The sequence below is a fragment of the Nipponia nippon genome, unplaced genomic scaffold, assembly GCF_047370975.1.
Source record: "Nipponia nippon isolate SJK-2023a ecotype South Korea unplaced genomic scaffold, ASM4737097v1 scaffold_18, whole genome shotgun sequence".
Classification (NCBI taxonomy): Eukaryota; Metazoa; Chordata; class Aves; order Pelecaniformes; family Threskiornithidae; genus Nipponia; species Nipponia nippon.
Genome location: NW_028262334.1, coordinates 7,487,379 through 7,499,652, shown reverse-complemented (window position 1 = coordinate 7,499,652; position 12,274 = coordinate 7,487,379).

Sequence of the window (12,274 nt, the reverse complement as noted above, 5' to 3'; positions counted from 1 at the left end):
ATCTCAAGCAAGCAGAGCTGCCCGTGCGGCATTGCCTAACACAGGCAGGAAAAGGTGACTGTGGGACTGTCGGCATCCTGGGAGGCTCTGTGCCAGTAACATCTTGGTAATGCAGCATTTTTCACAGATCTTAGCCCTTCTGAGGAGCCATTAATTAGCCCTTGCCAGGGAGGATCCGGGACAGTTTTTTCTGCACTGCTTTCCAGGTTCAGTTCAAAGCTCGTTTGAAGTTAAAACCTCCCACAGACTTGGGAACAAGGACCTAAAAACCTGGTGGCAGCTTTACCTGAAACACTGAGCTGAGGGTTTTTCGTCTTTTCCCTCATTTTCTAAACCCGCCTAACAGCCAAGGGCAGGACAGTTGTTCTCAGCGCTTTGCTGAGAGCAGCCATCCCTGCACACCCCCCGCACAGGCAGGTTATCCCCGGGGACCGCGCGGCCCCAGGCTGCCCTGTGCCAGCTCCCGGCCAGCTCCCGCGGTCCCTGATTGCTGCAGGTCCCAACAGGGAAGAGCACGAGCAGAACGTGCTCTCCTGCTCACAGATGGACAACTCTGCACTGCAAGACATCTTCTTGCAGATTGAAACCTTCGAGTCTTTCACTTGGCGCAGATTAGAACAAATTGCAGGCCAGACCCAACTTAAGCTAAGTGCCAAAGGGTAAATACCTGTAAGTTAAATGGATAAATACCTGGATAATACCTGTAAAGTTACCTTTCGGTGAGCAGGCGGAGCGGGAAGGTGCCTGCGCAGATATTTACCCCCAGCATAACACAATGCAGTCTGCACTTTGCCAAAGAAATCACAATGTAGGTGCTTCAGCAAGAGTTCAGTCATGTAGGGAAAGTAACATCACACTTAAATCTTGTTTTCTTCTTTTCCTTTAATCTGCTCTAGGTGTGTCTACATAGGCATGAGATTAAGGAGACCCTCAACAGAGGCAAAATCACCAGGACACGACTGACTTCCCTCAACAGCGTACGTGCCCTCTGGGTGATGTGCCTGCTGCCTGGGAAACCCAGCCCTGCAAGGTACGGTCCCCAGGGCACCAAATCCCCAGCAGAGTTAAGACTAGTTGGCCTCAGCCCCAACTCAAAGCCTTGCTCCTCTGCTCTCTGCAAACACAGATCATGTCCCACTCCTCCTCCTCCTCCTCCGGCGGCAGCGGTCCCAACCCACTGTGCAGCACTTAGCCCAGCACTTGCAGCAGATACTTGCTTGCCTAATAATAAAACTAAACTATGGAAAATGATGCACGTGAACTATGCAGGTTTTCACTACAGTTATTTTCACTAAAATACTATACCAAAAGTATCACAGAGCTGTCCATGGTCTATTGGAGAGGTATAGAAATTAGAAATGGAAAAGGCCTGTTCAATGACAGGCCCAAGAAAAAGACTTGTTAGCTCAGCTCCCTGCTCTGCATACTGGCATAACACCAAAACCTTGTGTCTGATAAAAGAAGGCATGAATGAATGTCTGAAACACATTTAAGCAACTTTCTAGGAAGGATTTTTTTCTCTTTTCCAAAAATATGATTAGGATTCACTACGGTTTTGGGACTCTAGTCCAACATTTTCTCTGCAAATCACTAGCCAAGTGGGAAGCTGATGAATGGAAGTTTTTGGTAGACATGGAGAGAGGCAAAGCGATTTCACCCTTCATTGAACTCTTGCAACTTTCCAAGGTGTCTCTCTCAAAGTCCAGCTTTGTAGAATCTGCTGGAAGTTTTGAATTACAAAATCCCGCTTCTCAGTGCAGGGTACGGGGACAGAGCAGAGCTGGGCATCTCCCAAGGATGCGCAGAGCTGTCCCTTTCAAACTCAGAAGCAAAGAAATCCAGCTGACATGCTGCGGGCTGGCTGTGGCATGTCACACGTAAATAAATACAGCACAGCTGACTGCAAACATAAGAGCAGGCATTTCTAGGTGTGAGGGCAAAACACTGTCTCCCCAGCGAACAGATTTCTGGGTGGTGTAAACCAGCCTGGGTGCTGATTTCAGTGGGGCGACACTGATTTCTATCATTTAAAGGTCTGTCTTGGACTATTTAGAAGTGGGTCTCTGTTAGAGCAACTCCCAGGGTACCTTCATGGCGTAACACACCCTTTCCCAGCAAACCGTCAGCCGGTAGCATGAGTTATTTCAATGGCTACATCACTTCAGACAAAGCCTCCACCATCTGCTCTACCCTCTAATTACAAAGGCAGAAAACATAATTCACAATCAAATCACATAAAAAAAGGAAAGAAAATGAGCAATTAAAATGCACATCCTGCCAGGCAAATCAACCTTCCCTTCCCAGCCACGCTGTACCCACGACTGCTCTTGGATGTAACAGGCAGGGTCAGAATTAGTCCTGGACCACTGGAGACTTCAGCCCTGCTGGTTTCTCTGACAGCAGCCTTCCAGGCTTGATCTCCTCATCTACCAGGGACTCTCTCCAGCTCCAGTCTGCTGCAGTATTTACTAGTGACTTGCTAACCCTCGGGATCATTTTTTCTGAGAGAGCCATTTACCTTTCCAATGTGCAGACATAGCTGTTATTTCCCGCTCCCTGCCTCTCTTCTGGGGTCCTCCTGGCTCACGAGACAACAAAAACTTGAGTGTTTCGGGGGAATAAGCAGGGATTGATGGTCGTGCGTTTGCCAGCAAGCACCCCAGGCTGAATTCATCTTTGGTGCAACATCGCTGCACTTAGTGAAGTTATCATCCACTCCGTAACGTTCATACTGAAATGTACATTAACATTCAGGGATCATTTATACTCTATAAGTAATTCAAGCCTACAGAGGCAAGTTCTTGCATGTTCAAAATTCAAAGTTTCCTTCTCTAAGGAAGGTTCGGAAGGGCTGAAATCCAGCTCTGAGGCCGGAGCGAAGGGGGGTCCTTGGAGAGGGATGCTCTGCTGGGGAGAAGCATTTGACTGCCGTGCCTTACCCCCGCGTACCTGACCCGTGAGACTGGAGGACAGACAGCTCTGTCAGTCAGTCTGTCCATCACTGATGCAAGGGCTTTTAGGAGCAGCCCGAAAGCCCAGCAGGTCCATCCCAGAGGATCAGGGTCAGCGCCCTGCAGTGGTCCAGAGCAGGGGGAAAATGCTCCTCTCTCTTAGCTGAAAGGAAAATGTCACTCCAGGAATTCAAAGCTCTGCATCCGACGTGTCTACAGAGCCTCTTCTCATGGCACATACTCCCACTCCTGCCTGGGTGGAGAAAAACCTCTTTGTAAGCCAGCACTGCAGCCTGCTCTTCCTTCCCTCCCATCCCTGCTCAAAGCCCGCAAAAGGCTCGCTCTCGCTTTTTGGCAACGCTCAGGTTTCCCCGATGGGGTCAAGGCACACACAGCGGATGGTACCTGCTGCGCCCTCACTGTGCAGCTGCTACGTGGCACGGCCAGAGGAGGGGAAAGGGACGGGGCTTGGCTCCACGGCCGCGCTGCCAGCCCCGCTCCCGGGTGGCAGAGCCCCCCGCTGCTGTGGCACTCTGCCACTGCAGGGGCTTCATCTGCACTCGTCTTGTGGAGCAAAACTCCAGCAACAAGCGGGCTGCCACAGACCCAGGCTGAGGGGGGTTCCTGACCAGATCACACTGCTAAATAATTTCTAATTTTCCTTTTAAAAGCCTGCTGCAGTAATCTTCCTCCCCTGCCTGCCTTCAAGGCTGCTCCACGAGATCCTCATTGGCAAGGAGAGCACAAGGCGCTGATATTATTTTGGAAATGTTTCAGTGCTTTACAATAGTTTTACAATATCTTGCAGCAAAGTGGCAGATGGGATTCTGGACTAATCAATAGACAAAGCAAAGCCAAGTGCCGGATCACTGATCTGAACTGAAAGAGTAAATAGTAAATCAAAAGAATACAAAAGTACCATGGGTTCTGTAACACAAGAAGATCTCTAACTTGTTCTGCAAGCAAGTCCGTTCCCAGATTTGCAAGCCCGTACTGTGAGCTCAGTATGATAAAAGGAGGCGGCATTTCTCTTCCTGCACCGGCTGCTGGAGGCAAGGTGGAGAAGGAACCGCAGCCCTGATGGCTGCTGCGGCTGATCGCAACCGCAGCTCCTTGCGAGCTGCCTAGCGTGAGGCTGAACGCGGGCAGCCTGAGCTGAGCGCCGGGCTCGGGCAGCTCGCCCCAGCCCAGTTCCCAACGCTGTGTTCGCCTTCCTTGGCTTGGCTTTGCTCTTCATGAAGCAAAACGGTATGATGTTACATGAGAAGTGCTGGATGCAAGCAGCAACCCCGTTGCAAGCAGCCACCCAGCTGCAGCTGACTGGTGCATCACTTCGGAGGCAGCTCTGTAGCCTCCTCCCTCGGGGAGCAGCAGTTGCCATCAGACGCAGCAGGCTTCTCCGGCAATTAGCAAACGGGGCTGAGACGATTCACAGCTCCCAAGTGCCCTCAGAGCCATGACAAGGCCTCAACCAAAAGCCAAGGGCCACATCGTCGCTGCTGGCCGATGGGAACCGGTGGCCAGGAGGTTGACTGGGCCATTAGGCAGCTTGCCGTTAAGGGACGAGTGACCAGCTGCCTGGCTGTAAAACCTGTGACACGCAGCTCGTGTGTCGGAGACGCGGCACAGGGGAGTCATGGCCGCTCACGCAGCGCAGGGGCACCCGTAACCCCCCCCTTCCCTCTCCTTTACAGCTACAATCTTAATTGAGGACTTGCGTCCTTAATTCAGGACTTGCACCCCCATACCCTGCTGACCCAGGAAAACCAAAGCGCTCCTAGCAGGGCAGACGGGGTCTGTCCTTCCATGTGCTCAACAGCCCCTGTGCCCAGGGATGAGTCAATACCCATCACCTATTATTGCACAAGGATTTTTTTTTTTAATATTTAGAGATTATAAAAGAGATGCAACAGGTTATACATTCAAAGGAGCTCTTTCTAAGTGCCAAACTGCAGCTGAACTGTAGTTATGGTTATTGTACAGAAACAGACATAAAACTATAATGTGGATCAACACATTTTATCACAGTCGTTCAACAAAATACTGAGTCCATGCAGCTTAGCTATTACCTTTCTACAGCTCTGAAAGATTTACCGTAGTTTCAGCTTAATCTGGAATTTTATTATGTAGTTATTTTAATCTCACTTTATTTTATCACTACTTGGAGTCCTATTATCAAAGTAAGATCATGTTTAGATATAGCAATGATGAATAGTGTTAGAAACAGCTAAAACAGAAGCAGAATCCAGCTCTGTTTTGCTATACGCAGTGGAAAAGCATCAAGAGAGCCTTTATGATGCATTACAGAGTGATAAAGGGGTAGTTCCGACTGGGTGGCTGGGATGAGTGTTTAATTGGATGTTCCCTCTCCTCGTTATTTATCTGTATAAGCATCTCTCACCCATCATCAGACTGAAAGCCAGAAGAGACCGTGAGACTATCTTCTCTGAGACCACGGCTGAATCATAGAATCATAGAATCATCAAGGTTGGAAAAGACCCTTAAGATCATCGAGTCCAACCATTAACCTAACGCTGCCAAGTCCATCTATACCATGTCCTCGAGCACCACATCTATCCGTTCTTTAAATACCTCCAGGGATGGAGACTCAACCCCTTCCCTGGGCAGCCTGCTCCAGTGCTTGACCACCCTTTCAGTGAAGAAGTTTTTCCTAATGTCTAACCTAAACCTCCCCTGGAGCAGCTTGAGGCAGTTTCCTCTCATCCAAATATATCAGGCACTAGCCTCGGTTTTACATGCTCTTACACACATTTCGCTGAGATAAAGTACTTGTTCAGCAGAAGAACAAACCCACACCAGAAGATCCTTCTCCCCTCGTTTTCCCCATAACACTGACGTAGGCTGGGACTCTCATCTGCAGCCAGTGACTCCTGCCAATCGACATGAGAACATGACTTTCACAGTACGGTATTGATAGAGGACTAACCATGCCCTAGGCTCAGAGCTGACCGCATAGGCAGGGTCCCAGCACACCAAAACCAGCCCTGTCCCCCGGGGCGGCCCTGGGGATGGAGGAGCTGGTCAGGCACAGCCTCCCTGCCAGCCGGCAGAGCCTCTCCGGCAGCTTGCCTGCAGCGAGTGCTTGGTCCTGCCGCGGGGTGTCTGGAGATGGAGCTGCTGCTTGGCTGAGGGGACCTCTGAGAGCAAGCCTGGCGCCTGGGGCTGCAGCGTTGGTACGTCGTTCAGATGGCCTCTGCTGGGTGCTTTGCCACCCCCTCCCTCAGCAAGGAATTCAGGGGAGCATTAAAGACAGACCAGTACTCTAAAGCACAAATGTACATCTCACCTGCCAAGACATTTAAAGCATGTATTTAAGTGCTATCCTGAATCAGAATCTTTTCCTAAATTGGGACTAAAAGTTTCTAGGACATGGTTTAAAAACATAAGGATGAACTGCCACACGTGGCTACTTTGGGAAGAACCGGGAGAAGGCTGCTCACGCAGCAGAGCGATGTGGCACCGGCAAGCAAAGCGTTCACTGACACAGGCTGCCATTGCAACCGGCGACACACGTGGCACCTGGATCAAAGGAGGCTTGGAGTCTGCCTTATCGCAGCCTGTAAGTGCAATGCTGGGAGAAGAAACCGGCACCATTCATTCCAAGTACGATCATCTCCTTCCCCGACCTCGCACCAGCTGCGGAGCCACCTGTGAGACAGCCGCAGGGAGAGAAAGGGCGGACACCGGCCCGGGCCACCCTGCCATCACCTCGCACCAAAACGCAGCCTGGCACGCTGCGATTTTTATTTCTGCCTCCTCCCTTTTCAGCATCCTCAGTCCCACAGAGCCATCCCCGCCACGGCACAAGGGGATCGCGGCCGGGCGGTTTCTTAAGTGGGCCCACCACAGGTCCCGCTGTCCCCCATCTCTGGCGTGCTGGGGTTTACTCTCCTGCGTGGCTACGCGTGTCGCACGCCGGCGCTGATGCTCCAGCCCGGGTGGGCACCTGCGTTCCCAGGGGAGCGGCAGGAATCGGAGGCTTCGGTTTGATCTCGGCGCAAATGGGACGTGTGTTCCCTTCCCTGCACAGACAGAAGCGCCAGGCAGGAGCCGTGCCTTGGCAGCACGCTGAGCAGAGCCGCCTGGCCCGGTCTGCACCGTCCTCTAGTGGCCACCAGCCCCGATTCACTGGCCCGGCTGTGGTGCCCCAGGGCAGGGGAGCAGGCGAAGCCCCCGGGCAGCGCTGGGCCAGGTCTGCCTGCAGGGCCCTGGCTGCACCCCTTCCGCGCAGCCCGCGCCTTCTCCATCGCGCTGTGCCCTCCCCGCACCGCGTCCCCTCTTTCCCTCGCCTTCCCCCGTTCCGTTGGGCCTGGGACTGCCGTCATTGCAGTAACGGCGACTGCAGCTCTCGTGCTAACCATCAGCAAGGCTCCGGTTTCACCCGTCGCCCCAAGAGCAGAGATGGGGAGAGCACCCGCCGCTATTTCTTCCACCCTTTCCAAAGCTGAGCTCCATCCCAGCAGGCAGCCAGCCCCGCAGTGCGGGAACGGGGTGCTCAGATCTCGGGGGGCACCCGGATGGGAAAGGCCACTGCGATGGCAATGCAGATCCTGGGCCGGTCCTGAGCGTGCTGCTCTGGTCTTCGCGCCCTGCTAACATGACAACGTCTGAAATTACTTCCCACGACTGCTCTCTCACCCCTCCTCGCTCCACGCTGGCTTCAGCGTGGCTCTAGGACAAATAACCAACTCAGCAGGGTCTTCCTACACCAGCGAGTTTCCAAAGATCCAGTTCCCCCGTCCCCCTGCACACATCGGACGTCCTCTGAGACCAAGTGACCTCACCCGTCTCTGCATGGAAACGGTGGGACACCAAACTGATGTTACAAACAGACTCTTAACTTTTCTTTCTGATCCCTGTCTTTTCGTTTCAAACCAGAGATTTTTAATCTGTTTTTCTCCACGATAGCGCACGCTGCCAGCTTCTAAAAGCAGATGCTTTTCCATAGTCTTGTAACAAGGAGATAAGAGACCAGCAGGGGATGGAAGTCCAGCATAGCAATCGCCTGCTTCCCAACTCTGCACAGAACACCCGGGGCGGCATTTCCCTCCAGACAAGGCGATGAGCGTGCGGGAGCGCAGCTGGGAGGCCCCCCCCGGCTGCTCCCCGGGGCCTGGGTGCTGCTGAGGACCACGCAGGATGGCTCCCAGCTTCGCTGGCCTGTGGGACACAGCCCGGCAGGCTCCACACCAGCAACTCAGACTGCCAGGAGCAAAGCCCCCAGGCAGAAGATGCCAGTAACAGCAACAGCCCCCGGGAGGAAGGCGAGGGGCTCCAGCCTGCCACGCCTGGCCACAGAGAACAGGGAGGATTTTTGCTGGGAAAACAATCTCTGCTGCCGAGTGTGAAATAAAGAGAAAGTTTGAAGTAAATCAGGCCATAAATCTCTCGATAAGCTGAAAGAGAATAAAAGCTCCCATCAGTATTTATACTTGGCTCCTCAAAGACAGCAGGAGTTCATTTACTAAATACCTTTGAAAAACTAAGCCTTCGGGCAGACACGGTCCAGAGGAAACATTTCGGCCAGGCAGGATGCTTCAGGAATCATCTTAACAAGGAAAAGCTTCACAGGAGAGGACTGTATCTCTGGAAGGAGCCACGCGCTATAGCTTTAGACACGATGCACTGAGCGCAGGAAGCCAAGCCCTGGGACAGGCTGCAAAAGCGGATCTGTTCCAGCTCCCCTTGGCTCCACCGAGGCTTGGAGCCATCCCACGGAGCGCATGGGGCTGGTGGGTGGGCAGACCCCCTTCAGGCATGTATCAAACGAGATGACTGCCTGCTGGCCTGCGGATCCAGCCAAGCACACAGCTAACGGGAGCCGCTCCGCTGGGCCCCACAGCAGAGCCCCAGGGCACACGCTGGGTAACCCGCAGCGGCTGCGGCGATCCCTGCGGACATCCCTGCTGCCTGCCCACAGCCCCCAGGGCTGGCGCGGGGGTGGGACTTCACTTACTGCCTGCATCCCTCGCCCTGGCCTCCCCCTGTAAGCCTACCGGGGTGACACGGCAGCAGATTTCACCTACAGCTTCTCTCAAGGCTCACTCAGCTCCAGGAGCCATTGCCCAGGTTGCAGGAGGACCTGATCTGGGCAGAGCAGCGCACCCAGCAGAGCCCCATCTCTTCACCAGCAGACGAGACTGAAGGCCTTCCGCTTGGGAATTGCAGTTCTTGGCCATCAAGCCTCTGTTTCGTGCCACAGCACATGGTATCTCCCGTCTCCAGATGAGATAACTAAAATGTAAATCCTCACTCTCCCAATCCGCAGGAAACTGATGTAGGCAAAAGGGATGTGATGATCCATTCACTTCGTATCTCAGAGCCCAACACACTTTCCCCAAGAGCAGCACAAGAACGCACCTTGCCACCCACCTAAATATTTGATAAAAGTTAAATACAACCACTTGTGATTGATGCTTCTCCTCACATAAGCGCTCCAGCCAAAATCTGGATAACGCGTGGTGTTATTAAAGCATCAATTATCTTTAGCGCAAGCGGAGCTACATTAGCAGGACTGCAGTCTGCTCATTTTGATAAGGTTCGCTCTGTTCATTTATCAACAAAATGCGGATACCAGCAGGCCACGGAGTCTGCAGGTTTTAACGCTGTTAGGATGGAGCTGACATTCACATCCTCCGTGCGTGCAGATCAGCCAGAGCATCCTGGCTCTTGGGGCTTACTTCTCAGGAAGGCTGGCACTACGGCCCACGAGGAGCTAGTGGCCACGGCTGGCAGATACCCACCAGCTGTAGGACGCAGGGCGAGTTCCCCGGGTCCCGGCGGCGTGCTCCTGCCTGACAGAGTGCCTCAGGTACCCCAGCAAAGCGGCCGGAGAGCTGAGGCTTGCTGCTGAGCGGGTGATGTTCCCAAACAGCTCAAGTTTTGCTCCTCTCATGTGCATGCAGGATGGCGGCTTAGAAAATCACAGGAGACCAAGACAGTTCTCTCTGAAGCTGGCTGTACGCTAACCCAGCTGCAGGTGCCTTCCACCAGCTCGGAAGAGAAGTTTCCCTCTCTTTTTCTCTCTTTTGGCTCTACCCACATGCTCCAGTTCTCTCTTTTCAGAGATGCAAGCATGGCCCAGGGACAGGGCTAAGAAACTGCAGAAAAGCAATTCTTTTTATTAACAGACCTAAAATTTCCTTCATAAACTACACGAAGATAAACTCTTGGCTTATTAACAGCAGTAAATCTCCAAGTCCAACAGACTTCAGTTAATGAATATTGATTATGATAGTGCTGGAGAAGGCTGCTGTCAGTCAAACGGAGATCCTGTAGCCCTCTTCGCCCGAGCAGGGCTGTAAATTACCCGAAGGCTCAGTTGTTTTTTAAAACTAGGTAGTGGAAAACACAGGGGTTATGGCTGCACTGCAGCTTTCACTGTCTCAGGGCTGGGAAACCACCTTAATGCTAACAGCAGCGGGCCAGCGGGGCTAGGCATTTCTTACTGGGCTTTTTAAGCACTTGGGAGTCTGTGGATCTGGCCCCTTTGGAGCCACAACAGGATTTATCAACTCGGTGTCCAGCTCCTGCACGCTGAGAGGAGCTTACGCACCCACAATTCAGAGGAGCGGAGGCGGACTCCCGGGCGGCTGAGAGGACAGGCAGGGGATGCCGGTTAGGCAGTTCCTAACGTCCACTTGAGATAGCTGAATGTACGCTGTGAAAAGTGAGTTATTTTTGCACACGGAAGCCTAATTTCTTGGAGAACCACTGCCAGCCTGCAACCAGGTGTACCTGTGTCCCACCGTGCTGGAAGAGGACGGGCACTGACTGCCCCAGGGCAGAGATCCCTCTACCTCACTGACTGCCCCAGGCCTCCGGCTGCCATTTGCACTCTTCCATCTACTTAGGGATGCAAAGCACGCTTCCCTCTATCCCCCAATGAGCATCTTAACATTCGAAGCTGATTAACACAAACACCATGGTCACTTGGACCTTTGACTCACAAGGCAAATCTCATCAAGCTCTCTCTTTTACCTTCAGGCTAGGATGACTTTGAACAGCCTTTAAATGAATGAAAGCTGAGGAAAATAAACCAAGGGCAGCCCGCAGACCTCATCACCCTCCTCTGGTGGGGGAACGAGGCAGTGATGGGTGGGGAGGGCGGGGGACTACGTCCATGTTTTCATAAAACTATCTTTTATGCTCACTGAAATAACCCAACAACAACAAACCCCCCCAGAACAGCCCTCTCCCTCCTCCCCGCATCTGATAAAAATCAAATAATAACAGGAGTGACTTATGCACCCTCTGCCTGGTACTTCAGTCTGGCCTTCCAGTTAATAGACACTATGATTAAAGCATCTATAATCTGCAGTCTGGGGAGACCTGTAGAGCAGCAGCGGCAGCGGGTGTGCAGCCTGATAAGGGTTGTTCACTCAGTGCAGATGAAACTTTTAATATTTATAACTGCTGATTTTTTTTCCTGATGCCTCCTATTGAGGGGAGGGGGGTGAAAGTTGAAAGATAAAAGCTTGATGAAAGACCAGGTGGAATGTTTTTCCAAGGACAGGCAGGGGCTTAAAGCTATCTCCACCTAAGAGCTGGTTTAAGAAGGCTGCTTAGGCAAGTGCAGCATCAGAGATGGGGGATGAAGTCTCTGGAAGACCTTCAAGGCTTGTCTAAAGTGCACCCAGGCTTTAAGCCGTAAGCTCCTCTGAGCTGTCTGCATCGGTCTTGTCTGCACCAAGCACAGCGGGGCTGTGTCTGGGACTGCTAGGCATCACCACAAAATAATTAAGTCACACCAGGTCAGCTGCACATACTTTAAGTAAAGTGCTAACAGCATTTCCAGCTCAGCACTGAAATACGCCAAGAGCTGAAAACACACTGTGTCAGCCTAACCTCCGTCTCAACGGCAGCGGGAGCTGCAACGGTCAGCACACAGGGCACCGGGAATGCACTTGAAAAAACAAATTGCATCTTGCTCCTATCAAATCACCGTTAATTGCAGTACAGCACTTAGGATCCCCGGCTGGTGAAACACTGAAGATGCTGGGGCCTTTGCAGTCTTCCTCCTGGGAAAAAGCAAAACCCGCTTCCAGTAGCGTCCCTTTTCCAAGTGTATTGATAATAGTTCAGTCTGTGGTCATCGGGTCCCAGAGACACAAGGCTCTGCCCACGAGGCAGCAGCCGGCCGTATCCGAAGGCAGAAGCTGCCGCTTTCCTCCGCTCCCCCCGGCTCCGGCTGCCCCGCGCGCAGGCTACCCTCGTTCGGTGCCGGGGACGCCGGGCGGCAGAGGGAGGCGCAGAGGCGCGCAGCTCACGCAGCCCGGCAGGCGCCCTGCTGACAGAACGGC